We start from the raw sequence: 24,386 nt of genomic DNA, 5'->3' as shown, positions 1-24,386 counted from the left end.
GTTATTTGGTAGTTCTTAAGTTGGGAGAGTTACAATACGGGAAGCCAAAAAGAGAAGAAGGCTGAAGTCACAGTATCATGTTCTTAGGCTGTTTTAAGGCTGCTAGGGCCGTATTTGTCCATTTGCTGAACGTCTGTTGGCGAACACTGTTCTCATCTGTAGAGCGACTCTTGAATGTTCTTTGCTGCCATTTGGAATGTTACTGAGAGAAAAGGCATCTGTTCCAGTTTCCCTAGAAAGTTTTGAAGAGGCTTTAAACAGATGAAAGAAACATCAACTCAAATCATTCTTTAGACAGAATCGCCATTTTAAGAAGGAAAACAAGTTGTTCAGTGATTATTATAGGTAATGGATCAGCTTGTGCTAAGTCAAATCTATAATATTGCAGAGTAGTATTTTGGTGTTTTAATCTACCCATAATGGTACAGTGGATCTCTGAGTGTATGTCTAGGCGGGTACTTGGGATTAAGTTTGACTTTTTTTCAGTAACTGAATTTGATTAACAGTCATCGGGTTGTTGTTGTTGTTTTTATTTGCTTCCCTTTCCTGCTCTCTGGGGTGTGAGAAAAGGATCTGTCTTAGCCCTCGAGTAGTAGAGCTCATTGTCTGGTTACATAGAAAAGCTTGATATAAACATGAAGCATTTAGGAAACACTGAATTGTGAAATTGGAATGTAAGTGCAAAGGGGGTCTGGGAGGTGGAGCGAGGTGGGTATGGAGTGAAGTAACCAGGCCTCCTGGTAAATAAGACTGAGTGTTAGGATTTTGCTTTGAAAAAGAGCAGGTAGATTCTTGGCCCTTTCATGTGGGAGATCCAAAGCCCCGAATGGGCGGAGAGCTTGATATATAGGAAAGACACTCACCTCCTAGAGCGAAGTGTGGCCGAGAGAAGGAAGTGGGTATGTGTGAGTGGAGCAAGGCTTCTTTGTTATGTAGTTTGGAGCTGTCAGCTGCTGTCAGCTCCCAGTTTCCAGATCACTACATGACGAGGGCTGGTAAACCGTTGGGAAGAGGTAGGGGAAGGGCGATTTTTGGCAGTCTGTTCAAAATAATGAAAGAATCATCCCATTGTTTGATCATTAGGAGTAAAATATGGCTGTCAAAATAGGGCTCGTATGCCTGGGCAAGTTAAAAAAAAAACAATGTTAAAAGAAAACCAAAGAAGCAGCAGACATTGTCTCTCCCTTTTATTGCTTTCTTTTAACTCAATTTAGTTATCTTTTCCACTACTTTATTTTTCTACTTAAAGTTCTTATCCTATGTATTTACATTTCTTTTCCTTCTATGGCAGTTTGAAGAAACACTTTATTATGACAACTGAAACATCTTGAGCAATGTTTGTGTATTCATTCTTATGTTACCTTAATCAAAACCACGTTTTTCATTGCCAAATGATGGGCTTACTCCTAATGACTATAGATTTAAATTATTTTCAGAGCAGGAATTGCATTTTTCTCTTGATTTCTTCATCTAGCTAGATGCAGCTACTGATAATAAATACTCAGTTTTTTCCTTGCAAGTACAGAGAAATGTATGAGTACAACATCCATTCATATGAAGTTGTTTTACCATTTGTTTAGATGATAATCCTTCCACAGGACTTAGGTACTATCTAGAGGGTGGCATTTGATACTCTTTGAGTTGAGTCTACATAATTCATTACTTGTTTAGAACACAAATATTTTTAGTAATTTAGCTCTGTAATAAATTTTGGAATTTCCTCAAAGTATAACCCTATTCATTCTGAATTCATTCACAAATTTTAGTTTGTGTCTTTAGAAAAACCTAGGAATTTCTGATGGTTGAGTAGTTCTCAGTATTTTTTGACATTTTTCAATCATCATTGCCCAGATACATTTGTTTTGAATTACTGGTAGATTATAGGATTGGGTGGTGGTGAGATACATCAAGTTCGAGTATCCTTTTATAATAGTAAGTAATAGATAAAACTGATTACTATTTATTTCAGTCATTTTCCACAACTTAATTGCTTTTTTTAAAAAAAAAAAAACAAACATTAGTTAATTGGATCTTACTTCCAAATTTACTTCTGAAAACTCTTTATCTTTCAGCTTCCTCAGTCATTGTGAAAATGATCAAATTGTTTCTACACTAACTTTAAACTGTAATGATTTAATCTAGAAGACCTCCAGATGAGTGCTTATCTGTCATTGTAAAATGCTTTGCTCTGTGCCTGTGTGGACTGTGTGGTCTTTTTCTACAGGGTGTACGATTTTCTTTTTTACAGAGCGCAAAGCTTTGCAGTTCACAAATGTAATTACTTACGATCGAAAGGTTGGAAATCTTTAGATAATTGAGTAGCAGCAGAAACTAACCTCCAAGAATGAGTTAATACATTCATCCATGCGTAATAGTCTGCCTGATACAGAAACTATGAATTTGTATGGGTAGCCAAAAGTAAATGAGGGTTAAAGATGATTTTAGAAGCCGTATGTTTGCTGTAACCCTCATTAGATAGAGGAGGATCCTGACACCCACACAGGTGACAGTGACACTGCTGGTGGGGGTTATAGCCATGACTAGAGCTACTAGTTTTCCAGCTTTCAGTCTGGTTATCTTCCCACTATACTATACGGTCTCAATGCTTTATTTTTCTTTCCAGCAAACTATACTATGGCAAATTAAATTTAGATATTAAGCTTGGAAACCCAGACAGTGGTGTAGGTTCACATTGAAATAAGAATTAGAAACCAACATTCCTTTTAGGTCAAAGAGCACAGTTTGCTTTATTTAATTTGGTTTGTTTTGTTACAAAACTTACATAAGATCTTGCCCTGAAAGACAACTTGTAAGGTTGTCCCTTTTGTTTTACCTTTCCCCTGGGCTTCTCTGAGTTGATGGTGGAACACCTCTTTCCTGAGAATCTCCTTTGGAAAAGGATATTTCAGAGCTGTCTTAGTAGCTAGAGTTAATGTAGACAGTGTGACAGAAGATATTCTTCCTTACTTGGCTTTCTTCCACCAAATTTATGTGATTGAGAAACTAACACCACATATGGTTCAGCTTTATATTTCAGAGGCTGTGTCTAGTTGAGGCCTGCAATTCCCAAGTGTCTTTATTGGCCAAAACACCCAAATCACCATTTTAATCCAAGTATTACTAGAGGGTATATTTTCTTTGGAGTGTTCTGCAAGCCCTTGGACTAAGCAACAGCCAGTGAAGTTTAAGATATTTTTCTAACTGGAGAAAGCCTCTGTTATATTAACCCTTAACTCATGAATTTTGCAGATTGTCAATTTAAAATATTGAGATCATTAGGTTACAGAATAGGCAGTGTTATTTGTCTTAATAAATACTGTTCTCCTTTGAGAAGCTCTACATTTAGTCCTTTGATATATCTCTAATGATCCTTTTTTTTTTTTTTTTCCCAAACCCACACCCACATTTCAATGTTATAAATGTCATTTTTGTGGGTATTTGGAAAGAATGTGCTGCTCTGAGGACGATTTCAAAAGCAAAACTCTAAAACAAAGATTTTCAATGAGTAAAGCATTGCTGAAAAAAAATAAGGGCATAATTTGGCCAAGAATTAACCACTAGTTTATTAGGGTTAGTTTGCTGTAATTAAGACAGTGTTTGGGCTTTTACACACTAAGCATTTCTGAAGACAGACTGGGGGGTGGGGCGTGGTAGGGGCCCAGGGGAGACCATTGTAGCCTTTGAAAGTAAAACTATAGGAATGTTTGTGAGAAATTTCCCAGGATAGCATACAGTTGTTATCCAGTTGTTAGGTGGCCACATCTTTTCTGCACATGCTTACATAGTTGTGTGGTCTGCCCTTGGCCCTTTTTTTCCAAGTTAAAGTTTAATGGTGCTTATTTTAAGGTTGCCTTCATTGTTTTTCATTCACAGACTACTAATGACTCAAAGCCGTTCTGCTAGAAGGGGATGACAAAAACGGTTAAGAGACACAGTTGAGAAATGAGAATGAAAGGACAGAGTCATTAAAATTTTAGAGTATCAGAGCACAGAGAATATTGCACTAGCTGCTACCCTGGAATTCTGAATGCAGATCTAGAAAGCAAGGAAATTCAATAACTAGTTGTATGGGTGATGATGACTTTTTGTCAGATTTTCAGAAACTGAAATGCAGGTTAATGTAGAGAAAAGACTATGAGCTTACATTATTTGAGCTGAGTCTCTGCCACTAATCAGCTATATAATTGTAGATGACAGATTTAGTTTTGGAGTCCATGCTCTGTAGTGGGATTTTAAATAATTTTGTTTCCCTACTCCATGAGTTATGTATAAACTTAAATAGTGTCTATGAAAACAGTTTGAAATATGAGTTTTGAATTACTAATATTTCTGTTGCACGATTTGCTGTGTTTTGCAGTCATTGCCTATTTGTTTGTTTCCCATTCCGAGCTATAGGCTCCTTAAGGCTGTATTGCTTGTTTTAGAAGCCTTAGCACATAACACAGCTAGGCTTAATCATTATGAGTGAATGTATGTGTAACTGGATTAATAGAGAAACAAAGGGAAACAAGTTAATAGGATTGGAGGCATTTCACATTAATCATGAGAAATAATGTAACTGAAAATAATAGTAATGGAAGTGATTGTTGGGAAAATTTTTGAGTACTGTTTTCCACTGATAAAAATGGATAGCTCATGGAAACCTCAAAATATTTATAATTAACAGGTATAGATTAGCTACTCTCATTTAATAATTCTTGTATAGAGTAAACAGACTTCAAATATTTTGTGGTCAAAATATGTTGTGTTTCTCATACATACCTTGTTTCTGATCCAGTTAGATGTTAATTCTTATAAGGTTAGAAGAGGGTATACCCATTAATAATATCAAGGGTTAACAGAACTGGATTTTGACTTCATCGGGCAATTGAAAATATCCCATTTAGTATTTGGAAAATGTTAACTCTAAAACCATTAAATTCAAGGGCATTTAAATGTTCATATTAGCTACCCAAATAAAAACAAAATTTTTATTATATCAGAAAAAGCACTTTTACTATTCCTTTAATGCCTGATTTGTGCCAAAGGCTCTTGGCATCTGGCTTGTGTTATCTTGGGATAGAGAAAATATGAGTTGGTGCTTCCTCTTTTCTCTAGTGCCGTATTGGCTGCATGTGTAGTCCTTTCTGTGTGGCTGAGATGAGGATATGTGTAGCTATTATACAGCATGCTCCTTAAAGCTGTCTGGAAGTGCCGCTCCCACATTTCTTCTTCTGCTTTTCATTCTTCCATTGCAGTCTTTACAAGTCCAGCTTGTGTGGGCATGTGCCCACATTCAGTGTGCATGTGTTTGTGACTTCCATTTAGGCAGCTGTTTTCGAAGACAGTCTTTTGTGTCTGTATTTTTATTTATTTGTTTTGAAATGGTCAACATTGCTAGAGAGCTCTGCATGTATAATAGGATGAGGAAAATCACGTGGTGACAAAGATTCTGTTATTGTCAAATGTTTCATTTCACAAGTCTTTGATCTCTGCCATGGAAGCTTACATCCAGGATTAATCAGTCTAAGTGGTGGATGAGCCGTTGTTTATTCTAGCTGGTGAAATGCTGTTTCTTTTTTCTTTTCATTTTTCTCTTTTTTTTCTCTTTCCCTCTCTCCCTCCTCTCCTCTTCTTTCTGTATATTTGTGTATTCTTTAGAGTGTAAGGTTGAAAGAATCCATCTAATATTTATGCCAGGGTTTTAATGATTCTGTGCAAAGCATTTTAAGAAAATTTTGTGGCTTCATGTGGAATGCATCCTATAATTTCCTGTTGGGGAAACATATGAATCAGATGGTTACTGAATATGTGTTGTGGCCTTTCTATAATTTTATTTTGAAATTCTAAACTGACCACCACCGCAGCTCAGGATGCTTCTGAATATATTTACTCCCTCCCAACTCATCTGCCTCCCAACTTAGAGGTATATACTTTGGATATCCAAAGTAACCTCAATATTATCCTAGGGACAGTATCACTAGAAAATAAATGATAATTACATTGAACCACTTAAAACATTTTAAGACCAAATAGATATAACTTTGAGTAATTTGTGGCCTTTATTGATGTGTATAATTGAGAGTTTTCCATTGTTATATTTTACTAAACCAAATTTATATAGCTCTTACTAGCCTTTGAGTATTAATGAAATTGTATTAACAGTAAGAGCTCATGTTTTACTGGCTTGCTGCCACAATTCTCAGATTAGATGGTTTCTAGACCCTCAGCATCCCTCTTCTCACCTAGTAATTTTTGGAAATCCTCAGGGACTGTCTCCTACCCTCCCAGAGAAACCCGTCCTGCTGACTTCACCACTGCTTCTCTGGGGCATGCAGTTTTTTGTACTCCTCAGCCAGGAAAAACATTTTGCCATTAGTGTCTTGTACACAAGTGAGGTACTAGGCCATGCAATGGATTTTCAAAGGAAGTTTGCAAAATCTAACTACTCAATTCTTGTATTCCAGTTGGATAAACAAGAGTGCTTATGGAGTGATTTTTGTGAGGATTCTTTGCATGAGCTTTGCTTAGAGTCTTACATGTTTATATAGGGTGGCAGGGCCTTCAGTGAAACCACCAAATATTGCTGTAATTTTTCTGAAGTTATGGGGGTGCAGGAGTCTTTTTCCCAGCTTGTCTTTAGGGCAAGCTTTAGCCTGTGACATGAGGAACAAACAAACAGTCCTCTTGGGGAATGAGTAGATTCCTAACGGATGACATGTCAAAGGTGCCTGGATGCCAAGGACCTGTTGGGCAACCTATGGTAGAAATATGTACCTGGAGCCATTTGAAAAGAGATCATGCCAAGAGGGTAGGGAACTCCAAGAGTAAAAGGCTGTGGGCTTTAACCCTGGGTATGGAAGCTGAGCAAGGGTCAGGAGTAGCTAGCCAAAGGACAGAGACACTGTCCACATCTGGGAAGCCATAAGTGGAGGGATCCTCTAAGGAATTGAGTCTCTAAAGAACCTGTGAAAATACCCACAGCTTTAGCCATCTCCATGGCCAGAGAACAAGAATGCTTTGTCAATCAGGAATTTTCCTATGCAGTGCCCCACAGTAATCCTGGAAATGTTTAATAACAGAGAGAAGTCGATGGGGAATGTGATGTGTGGAAAAGAAGCCAGCTAGAATCGCCCTTTGGCAGAACATCGATTCTCCCCTATCCCAGATAGCAGTGATTGGGAGAGTATTTAGAGGTTTTCCTCTCCTGAATGTCCAGAAAAGTTATGGGGACTGCCCACAGTCTCATCCTGCAAGCAGATGAGAGACTATTCCCATCAAGTTGATTTAGAAGGACAATGGTAGGTAAAGCCAACTGGCTCTTACCATGACATTCCAGGAGTCCTCCTGTTTAGATACCTATTATATTTGACACTGTCAATCTCCAGATTTTTTATTTGACCAAAGCTGATTTATAATCAGTGGCAAAGTATGGGGGTGATACTTTTCTCCCTTTTGCGTTACATCCTCTAAAAGGATCCGAAAGAATTTTTCTTTATCTCCTCAGTGCTTTGCAAAGTTCAGTGGAAGACTTTTCATGAGTTTTGCTTAGAGCTTTCTTTATTTCAGGCTTTTAGACTGAGCCATGGATAGGGTTGAGAAATTGCTATCATACAGTCTATTTTTGTACTAGAGTACATCTCAGCTTTAAACATGCACGTGCACTGTGTCTCACCAAGAGGAGTATATAGTAAGTAACATTTGCCAAGCCTGGCCAGCGTTATGCTGAATGGCTTTTAGAAAACACTGTCCAGAAGGCAGAACAAATTCAAGAGGGTTGTAAGTAAAAATATCAATTTGATAGTAGTGGTTTAGAAGAGTATACCATGCCATTTAAGATTAATACTGGCGACCTTTGACTGTAATTTGAGCATTTTATTTGCTGCTGTAACTTGAACACAGGTTTTTCTTGTTCTGCCATGAACTGAATGGTCACTACTGAAAGCGTTGACTGTGGAGCAGCAGCATCAGTCAACTGATCAGTTGGTAGAAATGCAGAATCACAGACTTAACCCCCACCTGCTAATTCAGAACCCGTGTTTTAACAAGATCCCCAGGTCTTTCTTGTGCATGTTAAAGTCTGAGAAGCCCCAATCTAGAGATAACATCCCAAGTCATCTCTCAAAGCAACATTCTTGTCAGATTGTTGTTTGGGTAGAATTTTTAGCTTTTGGTGAACAGAGAGTGAACTAGTTATCTACTTGGCTTTGTGCCAACTATAATAATGTTGTATAGTGAACTGTCATCTGGCATTGTTGGGAAATGGTGTACAGGCAGACAATTTGTCAGCTCGGGCAAGGTCAACATCCTACTTAGAACAACCTCAGAGGGCACCACAGGTTACTATTTCAGAACCAAAGGGAAAAACAGAAGCAAACATTTTTCTTGGAACATATTTTTTTTCCCTTCTCAAAATACCATGAGTAATGTATGGGGCAAGGGAAATATGTATGGGGCAAGGGAAGTATGGGTGGTAGGTCATACTTTAATTTTTTTAAAAAAAGATAATTTGACTTCATTTAATAAAGTATAAGTTCTGTTGGTTAGAATTTTCTGTGCTTGCATTTTGAAATCATATCTACTGCAGTGGAATCCTTTTTCCACTGTGTTCAAATTATGAGAACTTGGGCACATTACCAAAGTGCTCGAAGCCTGAGTTTCTATATATGTGAACTAAGGTCAGTAACACCTATGTTGCAAGGCTATTATGAGGGTTAACGGAATGTACCCTCCAAGGGATAGTTCTGTTTGTTGTCATCCGTGTGTTCTCATGAAAATCATTAGGTTATTAAAGAAGGTTTGAATTACACTATGGATTTCTGAGTTCCTGAGAGAAACTCGATTCTTCAAAGAGAATATACATTAAAAATAATTAACAAAAACATAGAACTGATTTAATTTTTTAAAAAAGGAATCATCCACATTATTAGAACATTATAGTATTGTACTAGAAGAACTAATTAATAGGGTTTTTTTTTTTTTTTTGAGTTGAGAAAATATCAGCTAAAACATTTTTGTATAAGTAACTCACGAGTATTCTTTAAGCACAGATGGCCTTTGAGAAGTTCACACTCCTGCCATCTGAGCTGCTGCTGCTGCTTGGAAGATCCTGTTTGTCCTGTCTGCACTGCTCTTGACTGATTGTTACTTGTGTAGAATTCATTGTTCCTACCCCTTGGTGCCAGGGCCTATAGGTGGTGGTTTTCTACTTTTTCTGATTCACTGGGAAAGGAAGGAAAGAGGCATTCTCAGCTTAAATCCTTCAACTATAAATAGTTTACATGTACCACGAGCTAATTTGGGCACATGGCAAATATATTACTTCACTGGGAAAATGGGTTCTATGCCTCCTATGCCCTAATCATACTTTAAGATCAAAACTGACATATGGGCGAACTTTTAGAACAAAATCTACTTGCAAATTGAGGAATTTCTTTTTCTAAAGAGACGATTTAATAGATGATTTGAATTTTGGTGTACTTGGAAATTGGTCTAGTGCCTCTAGCAGGTCTATTTTACCTTGTGCAGTTCCAGCTCTAAACCTGTCATGGTAATCTGGTCCTCTTGTCACGGGTGGCTCTGTGAGCCCATGACTAGGCTGCTCAGCATATGGCATTCCCCATTAGGCACATGGTCTCAGCTGGCATAGTTGGGTAAACCACAAGAATTTAGTTTTGATTATGTTAGCAGAGGCATTCTCTTTACTATGCCAGACCTAGACTAGGAAGGACATAGTCTCCTGATGGCTCTCCTACAGGGGCCTATGGGATGAAGCTGACATTCTGGGCAGTGGAGTGGAAATACCGAAAGAACCCAATCCTTTGATAATATCTTTGAATTTCTGGATCAGCCACACCTAAAACTTGTCTTATGCCTATTTCTCCTGTTCTGTAGATTGATATGTCTCATGTCATTTAAACTAGGGGTCCCCAACCCCTGGGCTGTGGGTCAGTACCAGTCCATGGCCTGTTAGGAACGGGGCTGCACAGCAGGAGGTGAGCGGTGGGCCAGTGAGCGAAGCTTCATCTGTATTTGCAGCTGCTCCCTAGCACTAGCATCACTGCCTCGGCTCCACCTCAGATCATCAGGTAGTAGGTTCTCATAGGAGCACCAGTCCTTGGTGCCAAAAAGGTTGGAGACCTCTGATTTAAACCACTTTCAATTGGGTTTTCTACTCCTTGCTCTTTAACCCTCCTAACTGATACAAGACTTGGAATAAAGTCTGCCAAACAAAACGTGTGGACAAAAATCTTTTAGGATCTCGTCATATGTAAGAGTCATGATTTCTCTTATGAATGTAAAGTTCAGTTAAGAATTTTGTTTACAAGAATCTGACAAAGTTTAATCGAATATTGCAGCTAACTCTTGAGTTTGATTTCTCATGAGTTATTGATTATATTCTCTTACTGGTAAACTTCCTTCTCTTTCCTCTTCCCTGCTGTCCTAAAAAAAGTTAGCTTGACCATATGCGATGCCCTCCTGGGCATTGCAAACCCACACGATGTGCATTGGAAGGAAGCAGACCTCTTGGAAATAAATTTTTTTGCTACGAAAAGGCTGACCCTGAATCCAGATAATTGCTTCTGATGTATGCTATGGAAGGATTCTGAACTGATATGCTGAGCAGCAAGCCGAGTTCCTTTTCAGTTTACTAACAGCGAAGTATGCCGCTTGACATCATAGCCAACTAGAATGTGGGATTTATATCCTGTAAAGATAGGCTGCTGACAAAAATCTACCCATGTTTTTTCTTATTACTCCACCCTAAGTTGTTTGAATAGCTCCTCCTCCTCCTCCTCCTCTTCCTCCTCCTCCTCTTCCTCCTCCTCCTCTTCCTCCTTTTTTTTTTTCTTCTTCCACTAACAGTCATTTCGACTCAATGTTTTACGTCTGCTATAAAATTCAACACTGAAAATAACATTATTATCCACAGTGGAAATTGAAGTTTGTACATTTTGACTGAAACAAACAGGACTAGCCTGTTGCTGAAATAGCTCAGCCTTAGTGCATTTTAATGCTTTCTTAGAGAATGTAACTTTGTTCACTATAGTAAGTATCTAATAACTGTATTGGTCCAATATTTTAAGAAGATATAGATATGATAATGTTCTGATTTTCCATGCTGTGTAACAAACCAACTCGAATGTTAGTGGCTTGAAATGACACCACTTATTTTGCTCAAGAGTCAGCATTTTGGTCAGGGCTCAGCTAGGACAGCTCTTCACTCTCCCACTTGGTGCCACCTGGGGTGGCTTGAAGGCTGGGGGCTGCGATCAACTGAAGGCTCATTCACATGTGTCCTGGTTGATACTGAAAGACTCAAACAATAGGAGACCAGCTTGGGCATTTTTCTTCACGTGGTCTCTTCAACATGGTTCTTTAGGGTACTCACACTTCTTACATATAGAATCAGAACTTCCAGAGTTTATGTCTCAGTGTAAAGAGCCAAGCAGAAGCTGGATTGCCTTGTTTAACCTAGTCTCAAACGTCACACAGGGCACTATTACTGATTTATAGATGGTAGAAGTGAGTCACTTAGATCGGCCCATATTCAAGAGGTAGGGAGTTGTGTTCCACCATTTTGTTAAAGCCTTTTTTTTTTTTTTCATAATTTAAATGTTAACATTCCATTATATTTTAAGTTCATTGAGTATAGGGGCTATGTCACAGCACTTAGCCAGACCTTGAATACAGTCGGAGTTGAATAAACTTTGTTTATAGATAGCCTATACACTACATACTTTTTTTCTTACAACCACAGTAAAATTCCTCATCCCATTTACAGTTAATCCCCAGCCCAGGTAAATACAAATCTACTTTTTGCCTTTCTAGACTTACTTTTTTGGGACTATTTCATATAAATAGAATCATACATTTTGTATTTTGTTTTTTACTTTTTTCACTTAGCGTAATGTTTTTAAAGTTCATCTATGTTGTAACTTGTATCAATATCATATTCCTTTTTATTGCTGAATAGTATTTTATTGTATCAACATAGCAGTTTTGTTTTAACCATTCACTAGTTGATAAATATCTAAGTTGTTTTGCACTTTTGGGCCATGATGAATAATGTTTCAGTAATTATTTGTGTACAAGTTTTTATGTGGATATGCTTTTTATTTCTCTTGGGTAGACAGCTAGGTGTGAGGTTGCCAGGTTGTATGGTAAATGTATGTTTAACTTTTTAAGAAAATGCCTATTTTTCAAAGTGTCTACCATTTGCATATCTGCTAGCAGATTGTGAAGGTTCTTGTTGGAATGAATCCTTTTAAAGTGCTTTTAAGACATCTCTGGGTTGAATGGCAGCAAAGTTATGTATAGATTTAGTTTGTGGGCAGGTATATCTCTTGTCATTTTTGACCAACCAATGGGAGAGTTTGGCCACTTTTACAAAGTGGAGGGGAAGAGGGACAACCCATTTTCCATCCTTTGAATAAACAGTTTTAATTTTTCTGTTGTTGTGGATGTTGTTTTTAAGTTTTTTGAAATTGAGATAATTGACATATAACATATTCATTTGAGATTATAACATAATGACCTGATATATGTACATATTGCAAAATAAGCACCACGATAGGTCTAGTTAATATCCATCACCTCATATAGTTATACATTTTTTTTTCTTGAGGTGAGAACTTTAAGATCTACTTCCTTAACAACTTTTAATATATAGTATGGCATTAACTATAGTCGCCATACTGTACATTGTATCACTAGGACTTATTTATTTTATAACTTGAAGTTTGTACCCTTTGACCTTCTTCACCTATTTTGTGCCCCTGCACCCTGCCTCTGGCAACCCTAAATCTGTTCTCTATCAGTCATTTTATTTTTTTAAATTAAGATTCCACATGTAAGTGAGATCATATGGATTTGTCTTTGTCTGACTTATTTAGTATAATCCCTTCAAGTTCCATTCATTTGTCACAAATGGCAGAATTACTTTTTAATGACTAAATAATCTATATGTATCTCTGTATATATCTTCACATTTTCTTTATCCATTCATCTGTCACAGGACACTTAGGTGTTTTCCACACATTGGCTGTTGTAAATAATGCTTCCATGATCATGGAGATGCAGGAATCTTTTGGAATTAGTGTTTTCATTTCCTTTGGATGAATGTCCAGAAGTGGAATTGCTGGATCCTATGGTGGTTCTATTTTTTAATTTTTTCGAGGAGCCTCCATACTGTTTTCCATAGTGGCCAAACCAGTTTACATTCTCACCAATAGTGCACAAGCATTTCCTTTTCTCTGCGTATTTGCCAGCACTTGTTATTTCTTGTCTTTTTGGTAATTGCAGTTCTAAGAGGCATGATGTGATAGCTCTTCATGGTTTTGATTACATTTCTCTGATGACTAGTGACAATGAGCACCTTTTCCAGATAACTCTCAGCCATCTTTATGGGTTTTTTTTTGGAGCAATGTCTATTCAGATCTTCTGCCCATTTCTTAAAAGGATTTTGTTGTCGTTTAGTTGAATAAGTTCTTTATATATTTTAGATATTAACCCCTAATTAGATATATGATTTGCAAGTATTTTCTTCCATTTGGTAGGTTCCCTTTTTATTTTGTCGAAGGTTTATTTTTCTGTGGACACTTTTTAGTCTGATGTAGTTCCACTTGTTTATTTTTGCTGTTAGTGCCAAATCCAAAAATCATTGCCAAGACTGATGTCAAAGAGCTTATCCCTTATGTTTTGTTCTAGGAGTTTATGGTTTCAATTCTTACATTCAAGTCTTTAATCCATTTTGATTGGTTTTTGTGTATGCTATAATATAGGGGTCCAGTTTCATTCTTTTGCATTTGGCTGTGCATTCCACCTTTTGATGAGAGGGCTATTAATGAATTTGAAGACATGTTTTTAAATGGGGTAGGTAGATTTTTAAAAATTAAGTCTCATTAGGAAGCTGTGGCAGTTTGTTTGTTTTTTGCTTATGATGTTGTTTCAAGGGCTCATGATCAAATTTGAGATTTGGAAAGAATAAAAGTAACATCTAATTTCTTCTAATAGTTACCCAGGTCAGCGCTTCCTATATGATGGACACTGTCTTAATTCTTTACATATACTCTCATTTTAATATCACGAGACATCATTTATGTACAGCTATGTGAAATAAAGTTTTATTAAGAGGATTAGTATTTCCATTCTACAACTGATTAAATTTAGGCCTAGAAAGGTTAAGTTACAATCTCAGGTAGACAGTAGAGGAGTTGGGTTTTAACCAGGTCTGTCTATTTCAGAATAAATTCTCATAGCCACTATGCTATACTCTCTAGAACCAAAGCATTCCTTTTATGGCACATCTCTAATTAGTAGAATACTTTATGTGGTCAAAACTTAGTCCACTATGATCTTTTGAGCTATAGAGGACAAGTCCAAGGCTAGGGTGTGGCTTCAGTTTGTAGTAGTATGAAACAGATATAGAAATCAAACCTGGGGGAACACAAGTTATCATTAGGTACTCAAGCCAATCCAAAGGATGAGCCCAGTAGGTTGGAAAACATAGGAGGACTTCAATACTGAAGGTTTAGGCAATACTGGGAGTCTGAAGTTTAAGCTCACAGTATTCAAGAGATAACCCATTAGTATGGGAGGCACCGTTAGTAGCAGAAGGAGGTGGCAGGAATTCAGACAGACTGTAGCCAAATAAACCAAAATAGAGAATGATAAATGTGATGACTAAGATTTGAACAAAGTGATGGGGAAGAAGGGCTACGGGAAGGAGGCAGTAACTGAGTACAAGGCCACCACTCTGCTTCAGACAGGAAACTTCTGAGAACTTTTTTGGGTAGATCCAGGATACTGAAGTGATTAAGCCTTCCCATCTAGAAACTTTGGTGTGAAACTTGCAAAAGATATATAAATTTATTTTGGGATGATTTCATTTACCTAGTTTCACAAATAAAACACTTTAGCTGAGTGAAATATTTTATATTAGATTGTACATTTTCATGAAAAGTCTGAAATATTTCAACTAGTATAGAGGTTCATCTTTATATCTACAGATTTTATACTGTTTTAATTAAAAGCATTATCTCCAAGGTGTTTGGGTATAAAAGTGAGAAAATCCAACCTGTGAAGTCCTTCCTCTTCCATGATATGCTGTTCAGTTTAATATCCCTCAAGAGACCTCAAGCTTTGAATTTATTGTTGAATTTAAAACAAATTTAAATTATTTTCCATCATTTTACATTGTATATACCACTTTACTCACAGTTTTATATGGATACTATAATCTTCTAATTTGATCCTAAAGGTTATTGGTTATCAGACCTTTGTGACTCACCATGTTCTTACACAGAGTTTTGTGACAATGGTGCTTGGTGTTCTTAAATACTATTTTGCATTGTAACTTTCCTTAGGATCACTTTTTCTTTGTGGTCAGGCTTATTTCGTAGACGATTTGAACAGATTAACATAAGATTCTCAAGCCAAACAAAGATGTTGATTGAGAAATTCATGGTAACACTGCCTATCACAAACATAGTTCATATCACATTTATCTGAAAAAGAATATCCCAGGAGGAGTGTGATTTAGATCATTTTCTCTTAATTATATACTTATATTCATACGTCCTTTTTCATCCCAATTAAATATTTAGTTTTCATTTGGTTATAAGTAATGTGGAGGGCATTTAGTATATTCTTTATTATTTATATATATTTGATTGGATTTTCAGTTGCTAGAAAGAGCTGATTGCTCTTTCTTACCATTGTCTCCCTCCTTGGTTTGAGCTAGCAATTGCCAGGAATAAATCTGACTTTGAATTTTACCAGTATGTTGGAGTGTTTCTCATTATATATTTAATCATGGAGTAATTGCCTACTTAGTGTGATTGTGAAAGCAGCCAAAGAAGGAAATCTTTTTGAGATGTTTGAGTCATTCATCGAAAACAGGACAAAAATAGCAAATAAGAGCATACAAATAAGAGCATACAAATTATTAGAACTTTGAAAATGACTTGTGAGAGAAATAAGTCAAATCTCATCCTTTTATAGATGAAGAAACTGAGCCTCAGAAAGTTCGAGTGACTTGCCCAAGATCATTCAGCCAGTTATTAGAATTTAATCTTCTGATTTCATAATCCAGATTTTTTTTTCCCTAAAATGATCACAGATCAACTTTTAGTTTCCTATGCTAATGGAATTTTATAGATAGTATAAAGCACTGGATTAAACTTTATTGTTGGTTGCTAAGGGAAGATTAGAATTTTATATCATGCAGAACTTTTAAAGGTAGAACACAAAACTCTCTGTCACAGACAATCAGCACTTTGCTGGGTGAAATGTCAATTTTTCAGTCTGAAATTGATCATGCGATGTTTATGATGTTAGGAGAACTCTGAGTTAGAAATATGAGTATAGTGGAAAATACCAAGTATAAATTAGTAGGAATTTATGTTCCATTGTTCACTCTGACCTTCTTAGTAGTTGAAAATAAACTTTGCCATAACAGGCGACTTTGTAAACATTTATGTATTTATGCTTTTATTATTTGTCATAGAGTGGTCAGGGTTCTCTTTTACATAAACCCGACTGAGACATGTAAAGGTTGTTGTTTTTTTTTTTTTTAAGTTAAACAAACCAAAAGCCCTCAAATAAACATTCACTTAAAAATTTCCCACTAAATATATAGCTTTTGAAACTTAAAATACCTTACTAATATTTTCAACCTGTCCCTTGTGTACAACCTGAATGTTACTGATTGCTTTCTATTTAAATTCTCTGGCGGTAGGTATATCATGAGTAAGTAATTTATTCTCACAAGATAGTTTTGGTTTTAAGTTTGTCATATTTTCATTAGCAGTTATTTAAAAATTTTAAACTTTTTGGGCAAATGATTGAAATTTTATAGATAATTTTCAAAAATAGCACAAAGAACTTCTTTATACCTGTCTCCAAGATTTACCAGTTGTTATTGTTTTGCCAAATTTGCTTTAGTACCCTTTCTTTCTCTAGAGAATAAGTTGCAATCATCATGCTTTAAAAAAAAAAAAACCCAAAAACTCTAAATAGTTAAAGGTATATTACCTAGGACAGAGACTTTCACTTATATAACTACGGTATAGTTATCCAAATTAGGAAATTTAACACTGATAGAATACTGTTACCACAGACTTTTTACCATTTAGTCTTGTGCCAACATTCACTGTTTTGAAACTTCCGTCGTTTTTTTTGTGTGTCTCAGTAAAATTATAACCTTGTTTAGGACAAGGACCATCTGTGTACTATATACTACTTTCATATGTTACTTACTTTACTATATATGCTATATATCATCTGTACAACTATAGTATAACAGCCTCACATCTCTTAGTATCTAACAAGATGCGGTAAACAGTAAGTTCTAACTCAGTTCTTATTTAATTAAATGGAGAGCAAACTGACAACTCTCAGGCATTCTTATGACACTTGTGTTCCTGAGATGTAGCAGTATCTGCAAAGCCTAAATCTATTTCATTGAGATTTTATGATCATTCGGATGAACCATTAATGGAAGACAAGTGTCATCTTCCTTAATAAATCAAGGTGACCTAAACTTTCCCTTTAGGCAGTAAAGATTAATGTGAGTAACTGTGAATATAGTTTTGGAGTTATCAAAACCTGGTTAGTTGGAATAAACATACTATAACTTTAATACCCTAGCAAAATACAAACATTTGACAGCATCTACTATGAAGAAAATGGTAAGCAATGACTTGAGGATATTTGGAGTAAGGCTCTGAGGTGGTACAGAGCAGAGGTACCATTCCCCAAGGAGAGAGTCAACACTGTGTGAACCACAACCAGCAAAGAGTGACTGATAATTGAGCAGTATGTTCAGTTTTAGGTCAAACATTCAGTGATTGTTAGGGGCTAGACTGATTTCACATATAGAGATAATATAATGCCATATAATCTAATCAACTTGTAGATATGTGATGTGGCCCAGTTAACTTCCAGTTAACTTTGTAGAGTAGAAGTTAAATCAAAAGTGGAAATATGAACTAGTTTTCAAATTACATTAAATTGAGAAGTAATAACATCAGAAAGGAGGAAAGAACTTCAGGAAACATGTATTGAATGTGTGCATTAAACATGTCTTCCATAATGTTTTAAAATAGTTGTTTCTTATGCTTCCTATGAATGAACATGAGTTGTAAATCATTTGTCCCTTTGTTCTTTGTCTCAGCTCACCCTGAGGTCCCTGCACATTTCTGTCAGTTACTGTGTGGTTTTCTAAGGTAGGACTTTTCAAACAGGAGACCAAGTTTGAAAATATTTCTCTATCCCTTGAGCGTTTCCTCTCATGGGGGCTCAAGAGACTGCTCAAGGCTTCCCACTTTTGAGCACTAATAAATAGTATAAAGGCCTTGACATTCAATAAATGAAGTGTATAAATTGGAATTTTCTATCTCTATAATGCTAAAACTAATAAACATTTAGTGTTTGAGGTTCTTTTAAAAAAAACTTACTGTATAAATTGATTTTAGAACATTTCAAGAAAAGTTGACCAGGTCACACCCCCATACACACACCTCATACACTGCCACTTGGAAGGGTTTAAAAAAGGGGGGGATTTGTTTTAAGGAGGAGTAGCTGAGATGTTTATCTTTTAGAATTGTGATATTTTTGTGGTAGAATTTGTGTAAAGCCATCTATCTCTGATGAGGTTTTTAATTGCTTCTCGGTAACGTAAAAGAGTATTTAAAGTCCCCAAATTTGTATTAAATTGTTACTAGGTGACCACTGAGTAAGGAGAAACATGAGTTTATTTCAATTAACTAGGTACAAATCACTATATTAGCATTGGTTCTGTTATTATATATTTGGCCAATTTTAACCTCTGGGCTTCAATATCCTTACTACTAGAAGGGACAATATCAGGAGTGATTATCTTAGTGCTGCCCCTTGGCTCTAGATTATTTTTGATCTGTGAAAAATAGATTCAAGTTTCAGATATGCAATGAAATAGTCTCCACACATCAAACATATACACTTTTGTGTATACATTTATTTTGTAATTAGATGACATCAAATGTGATAAGTGGAGATCACCACTGAGGCTAATTCAGATACAAAAATTCATCCAAAAGAGTAGTTGCCTTCACCTTATAAGTTCTTGTCTGTGTAGAGTCCTAGATAAAAGCAATGAGTATTTGAGTTTATTTGATAGGAAGTTCTTGGCAGTTAATACCAAAGAGTTTTTCCATAGCTCTTTTTGTTAGTTTTTTGTTTGTTCAGCAGTTGAGTTCAACATTGGGGAAGAATTTTCCTTCTATTTGCAATAGATTTCACTCTTCTTTGCTGTGACGGTGGCTTTAAAAACCTCAAGAGGTACAGCACTTTCATGAATAGTAATAGCATGTTGTGTAAATGCGAAGTCTATTTATAATATAATTTGCATTCCTTTGTCATCATCACCTTCTGTATTTCTATGATAGCTAATGTAGAATAAAATTTAAATTTCAGACCGTGCTTTTCGGGGCCTGCTGTGCTCTGGACTCTGCTTTAATCTCAGACCATTCTCTTTTGCTTTCACTATACTTGAGTCATGCTGGCCCTCTTTTTCCTTTCATCAACATGTCAAGCATTCTTCTGTCTTAGGATGTTTGCATTTGCTGTCCTCTGCACCCAAAACTCTCCTAGATCTTTGAGTGGAGGTTGGGTGGTGCTGGTGGCGAGTTCTTATAATTCATGCCTCAGTTCCAAGGTACCTCTTCATTGAGCCCTTTGCTTACCACCTAATTTAAATTAGTATCCCTGCTGCCATCATTTATTTTTGTCACATCAGTTTGTTTTCTTTCCCTTATGCCTCATATCATTATCTGGTGTGGTCTTGTTTGTCGTTTGCTTATTTGACTGTCTTTCTGAATTAATGCCATCAGAGCAGGGCCTTTGTATTCCACGGAACATATTTGCTTGAAAACATTTTGAGTTACACATATGAACTCATGAATTACAGCCTGATGGTTGAAGTGTTGTAAACTAAATCATTGGAAACTTCTAGATTTGGTTTACAAATCATTTGTGATTAATTTTAAATTTTCATTTAAAAAGTTTTAAAGAATAGTCTATGCATATCCTTCATTGGGTATGTACCTATTAATCTTACATTCATATCATCTATATGTGTAAACAGAATGAAAGCATTATTACTATGTTATCTTGATATAAACCTGGACTACAGTAAAGTTTGCCATTAGTTTGGACAAGAGCCTGGTCACATGTTGTCACATATGTAGTTCGAGTAGGCAACTACTTTTTCACCAACCCCATTCTCTCTCCCTGGACCATCCATGGCACTGAAATGCCCACCATTGGATTTGTCATGCTGTCTTACACGTCCCAAGGGAGATAGCTTTCAGATTGCAAGAAGCAGATTAGTAGTTGTCAGTAAATTACATTTACTGGTTGTTACAAAGCATGAAGAAAGGTCTTCATGAAAGGAGCCATAAAACTAATATTTTACTGGTGGGCCAAAAACTGTGATAATGGTTGGAAGTATTTAGGATTCAGGTCCCCTGGGAGCATAGTTCCTGGCTAGGGCTTCTCGTGGGAGAGAAAGGGGGACGGTGGTACATGGCCTGAATAAACACACTGGAAGAAAAAAGGCCCAAACAGAGCCTACTTAGGGGTAACTGAAGACGTAGAAATTTCTGAAAACAACTTTTATCCACTTTATAATTTAACCTAGGCTTGCCCTTGTTTTTGCCTTTTGGCCCAAGTGCTCTAATTGTATCTCAGTAATGTAATTTAGTACTTTAGTAATACAGATAGTATGTTCCCTGGCTAGTAAGCTCAAAGACCATGAGAAGCTGTGTTTCTCATTCCTCATTCTTTCAAGAGTGTTTAAAAGCCTAATTGAAATTTTGGCACAGGGTAGAAAGGGATCTTCCAGTGATAAGACAGGCTATTGCTTATTCATCCCTAATAAATATCTAGGGATAAGTTGTTTTGCCAAATAGTGCTTAGCTTGCCTATTTTCCCTACCCTATCCTCACTGCTTATTACTTATTCAAGATTCATGTCCAAAATGGTGACTAGAGTTGATAAAGAATCATAAGTTCCAGGAGTTAATCTCATCCGTTCACCTTTTAAAAGTAGAAATGAAAATTCAGTGACATAGTTAACCTTTTGTTTACATGTATAGTGAAAATATATAACCTGGCATGCCCATGTAGAAGGTGGTCTGTATTCATCATCTATTAAAATTTTCACTTTCCCCGAAAGAGACAAAGGGGTGAGGGTCTTAATATTTCAATCCATACTTTGGTTTTTCTCTTCCTCAGTGGTTTCAGAACATTCACCCTCAACTAGTACATGCATGAATGGACTACTGTTTGAGACTGAAACCTTTATATGAATTGGAAAATGACATTTAGTTTGCATGAATGCAAAGTCCAGCGCTGTCCGTTTTATTTTGGCTTGATTTGGGCATTTTTCTCTAACTTCTCTTCCAGCACTGCCCCCCCCCCCGCATTGCTCTCCCACTCCACCCCCACTTCCAGCCAACAGGCTTGTGTCAAGAAGTGTTTTTTGGTCTCAGATACTACTCTAAGCCCTGGGGATGGGGGTGGTACAAAAATGAAAGCTGGAGGCATAGGCATTTCCTCAGGAATACTCATAATGTGGCTGGAAAGACAGACTGGCACAATGTGGCCCACAGAGTTCTATGATCTGCCATGAGAGTGCTATGCTCATAATCCTATGGAGGTTTGAAGAAGTCCCTTTAAAACTTGTACTTGGGCTGAGGTTTAAAGGGCAAGTAAGACATTTGGATAGGGAATGGAACAAGTGAACCAGGTAAGGAAAACTATGGAAATGGTCACAGTGTGATCTAGAGTTTGTAAGTCGTGCTGTTTGCTGGAAAAAAAAGCCTTCTCATGTGCGAGTGGTAGCAGAAAAGGGTAGTGGGAGGTAGGGAGGGCCCCCTTCATTAAGGATCTTGGGACACTGGCTAAGGAAAGGCCTTTTATATCAAAGGTTGTGGAGAAATGACAAAAGCTGGGAAGTGCCCTCCTCTTTTTATACAAACCATTCTGGCAGCAGTGTGAAAAATTAAATATGAGTGGTTTATGAAACTGGGTGTTAAGAGATTTGTAAGGTGGATGTTGTCAGAATTCTGGGGAGATGTCATGGGATGCGGGCTAAGGCAATGGGGAGATTATCTTTTGCTTTGTGGAATATGAAGGAGAGGCCATATTCCACAATGATGGGGCAGTTCGCTGAATTTGGTGTCACTGAGAGGAGACAAATTGGGAGACTGGAGAAGGCTGGGACCTATCTTGAGGGTGTGTTTTTGAGGTGCCTGTGGGAATGGGACAAACACTTGCCTTACAGATATTGTCTCCAGCCCAGACATTTCTGCTAAGCTCCCTATCTGTAAGCCATTCTTCACCCAATATTTGAACATGAAATTACATTAGGTCACCTGTGGATAGGATATAGTTTTACCTTGAAATGTAAGATAAAGAAAGGTACATTAGTTGAGTCTCTCTTTGCCTCTCTTACTTTGCAGGAGGATTCTCAGTAGTGGATTAGACAAAAGACCATTGGGTAATGTTTAGATAAGAAGTAGGGTTTTGCCAGCAATCAGTCTTCCTGGGCGTCTGTTTCACTAAAGAGAGTCTCTTAATTTTTTATGAGGAGGCAAAAGAGAGAGAGAGAGAGAGAGAGAGAGAGAGTGTTTTGTCATACCTTTTCATAATTATATAGCTTGACTTAGGTGTTCCGTAGCAAAACATTACTGCTTGGCATGATATCGGGTTGTACCCATCATCATGAATACGCCAGAACCTGAATACCTCAGGCTGTCTGCTGCTGTCAGGAGGAAAGTAGTTTCCAAGTTTTATTTTCTGGGGAAGAATCTTAAACATCCTTTTAGCCAGTTCTATGAACTGAAGGTAATTCAAGACATGGCCTGAGGGTAAGACCAAAAGAGGTCAGATGTTAATGATTTATTAAATGATTGTATTTCCTGCTGGGACATACTTTTCATAGATAAGGATAAGTTTTGTTGTTGTTGTTGTTATGTATTATAAAGAGAATTTCTCTAGTATTGACATATCACTCATATTTCACATGATATAAGACCTCACAGAAAGGGCTGAAAGTGGTTCTTCATTGAGTAAGAAAAGTTTTTGACAGCTGTGCAGTGTGGAAAGCTGGCCCATACTTTGACCAGACCTGGCTTTGGAAAAGACCGGGAACAAGAATTATAACATATGGAACTTATTTGGGAAGTAATTCTTAGCTATGACTAAGAGCCTGTGCTCAAATGCCTGGGAAAGTTTAAAAGAAAATCTTTGCAAAATAAATCATATCTCTTGTTTGCTAAGTTGTAGGACTTAGATTACTTTTGGGTACTCATGGACTTCTGTAATTCTGTATTAAAGCTCTGAAGTTTTCTTTTAATTAATTTTTCCTGGTTTTATTTTTAACAACACCGTGATTCAATTTGTTGGTTTATTCAATTAAGGGATTATTTATGTCAAAAGATTATTTTCTCTTCCCCTAGCCCCCAAAGGTCTTTAAAATATTCATATTAAGCAGTCACTACAGGGGTAGTTTATAGGGAAGATATACTCTGTGTGTATATTAGCTTCCGGTACTGTTTTTTTTTTTTTTAACTATATGTGTTCCAATTACAATTTTTTCTGTGTTTATTTGTATCAAGATAGTATGTGACATAAACAGCACAAAGTGTTGTACCAAGGAATGTAAAGTAGGAAAAGCAGTACTACTATGGTTATGTTTTGGAAAGAATACCTCTTTTTTCTCATTTCTCAAACTTTAATTGGGTAGAATTATGTGAGGTAAATGTTCCTATTTTAAGTTAATAATTGCAGTAATCTCTTCATAATCTTCTATGTGTCCGTGTCAATTCTTACCTCACCATTACATTATTACAACTAAGCATTTCATAAGCCAAGAAATATCATTACTCAACTCAGCTTGACATTTTAGCACACACTAAATATGGCATCAGCAGAATAGTGGAACTGTTTGGGGATGCAATAAATTGCGCATATCACTTTTCAAAAGAGATTTGTAATATGGAAAATAATACATTTTAAGGTTTAGAAATTTTTAAAAATCTCATTACTAACTACAGATTTTTTTGTTTTGCTTTTACTTTTTTTAAATGATAGCTATACTCATATTTCATGTAACTGTATTTGGGGCCAAGACTTACTTTTGTTCCTGCAGTGTATTATTTGATTATCTGAGAGTGGTGTAATATGGTAGAGTAGAGCAGTTAGGAATATGGGCTCCAAGTTCAAGTGGCTCTGCCACCTACAAACTCTTGGTGGCCTTGGGCAAAACAGCCTCTTTGGGTCTCCTTATCTGAAAAATAGGAATAATAAGTGTACCTTCTTCATAGAATTGTTCTAAGTATTGAAAGAGAGCTCTGTTGG

The 24,386-nt window shown here is 36.6% G+C and overlaps 1 protein-coding gene across 1 annotated transcript in view; it reads left to right on the top strand.

The window, feature by feature from the left end:
• ARHGAP42 (Rho GTPase activating protein 42) overlaps nucleotides 1-24,386 on the top strand; it is a 223,325-nt gene that overhangs the window by 93,021 nt on the left and 105,918 nt on the right. The gene's annotated exons all lie outside the window — the stretch shown is intronic.

The sequence above is a fragment of the Rousettus aegyptiacus genome, unplaced genomic scaffold, assembly GCF_014176215.1.
Source record: "Rousettus aegyptiacus isolate mRouAeg1 unplaced genomic scaffold, mRouAeg1.p scaffold_m13_p_5, whole genome shotgun sequence".
Classification (NCBI taxonomy): Eukaryota; Metazoa; Chordata; class Mammalia; order Chiroptera; family Pteropodidae; genus Rousettus; species Rousettus aegyptiacus.
Note: the sequence above shows the minus strand (reverse complement) of the source record. Positions and strands in the feature narration are given on the sequence as shown.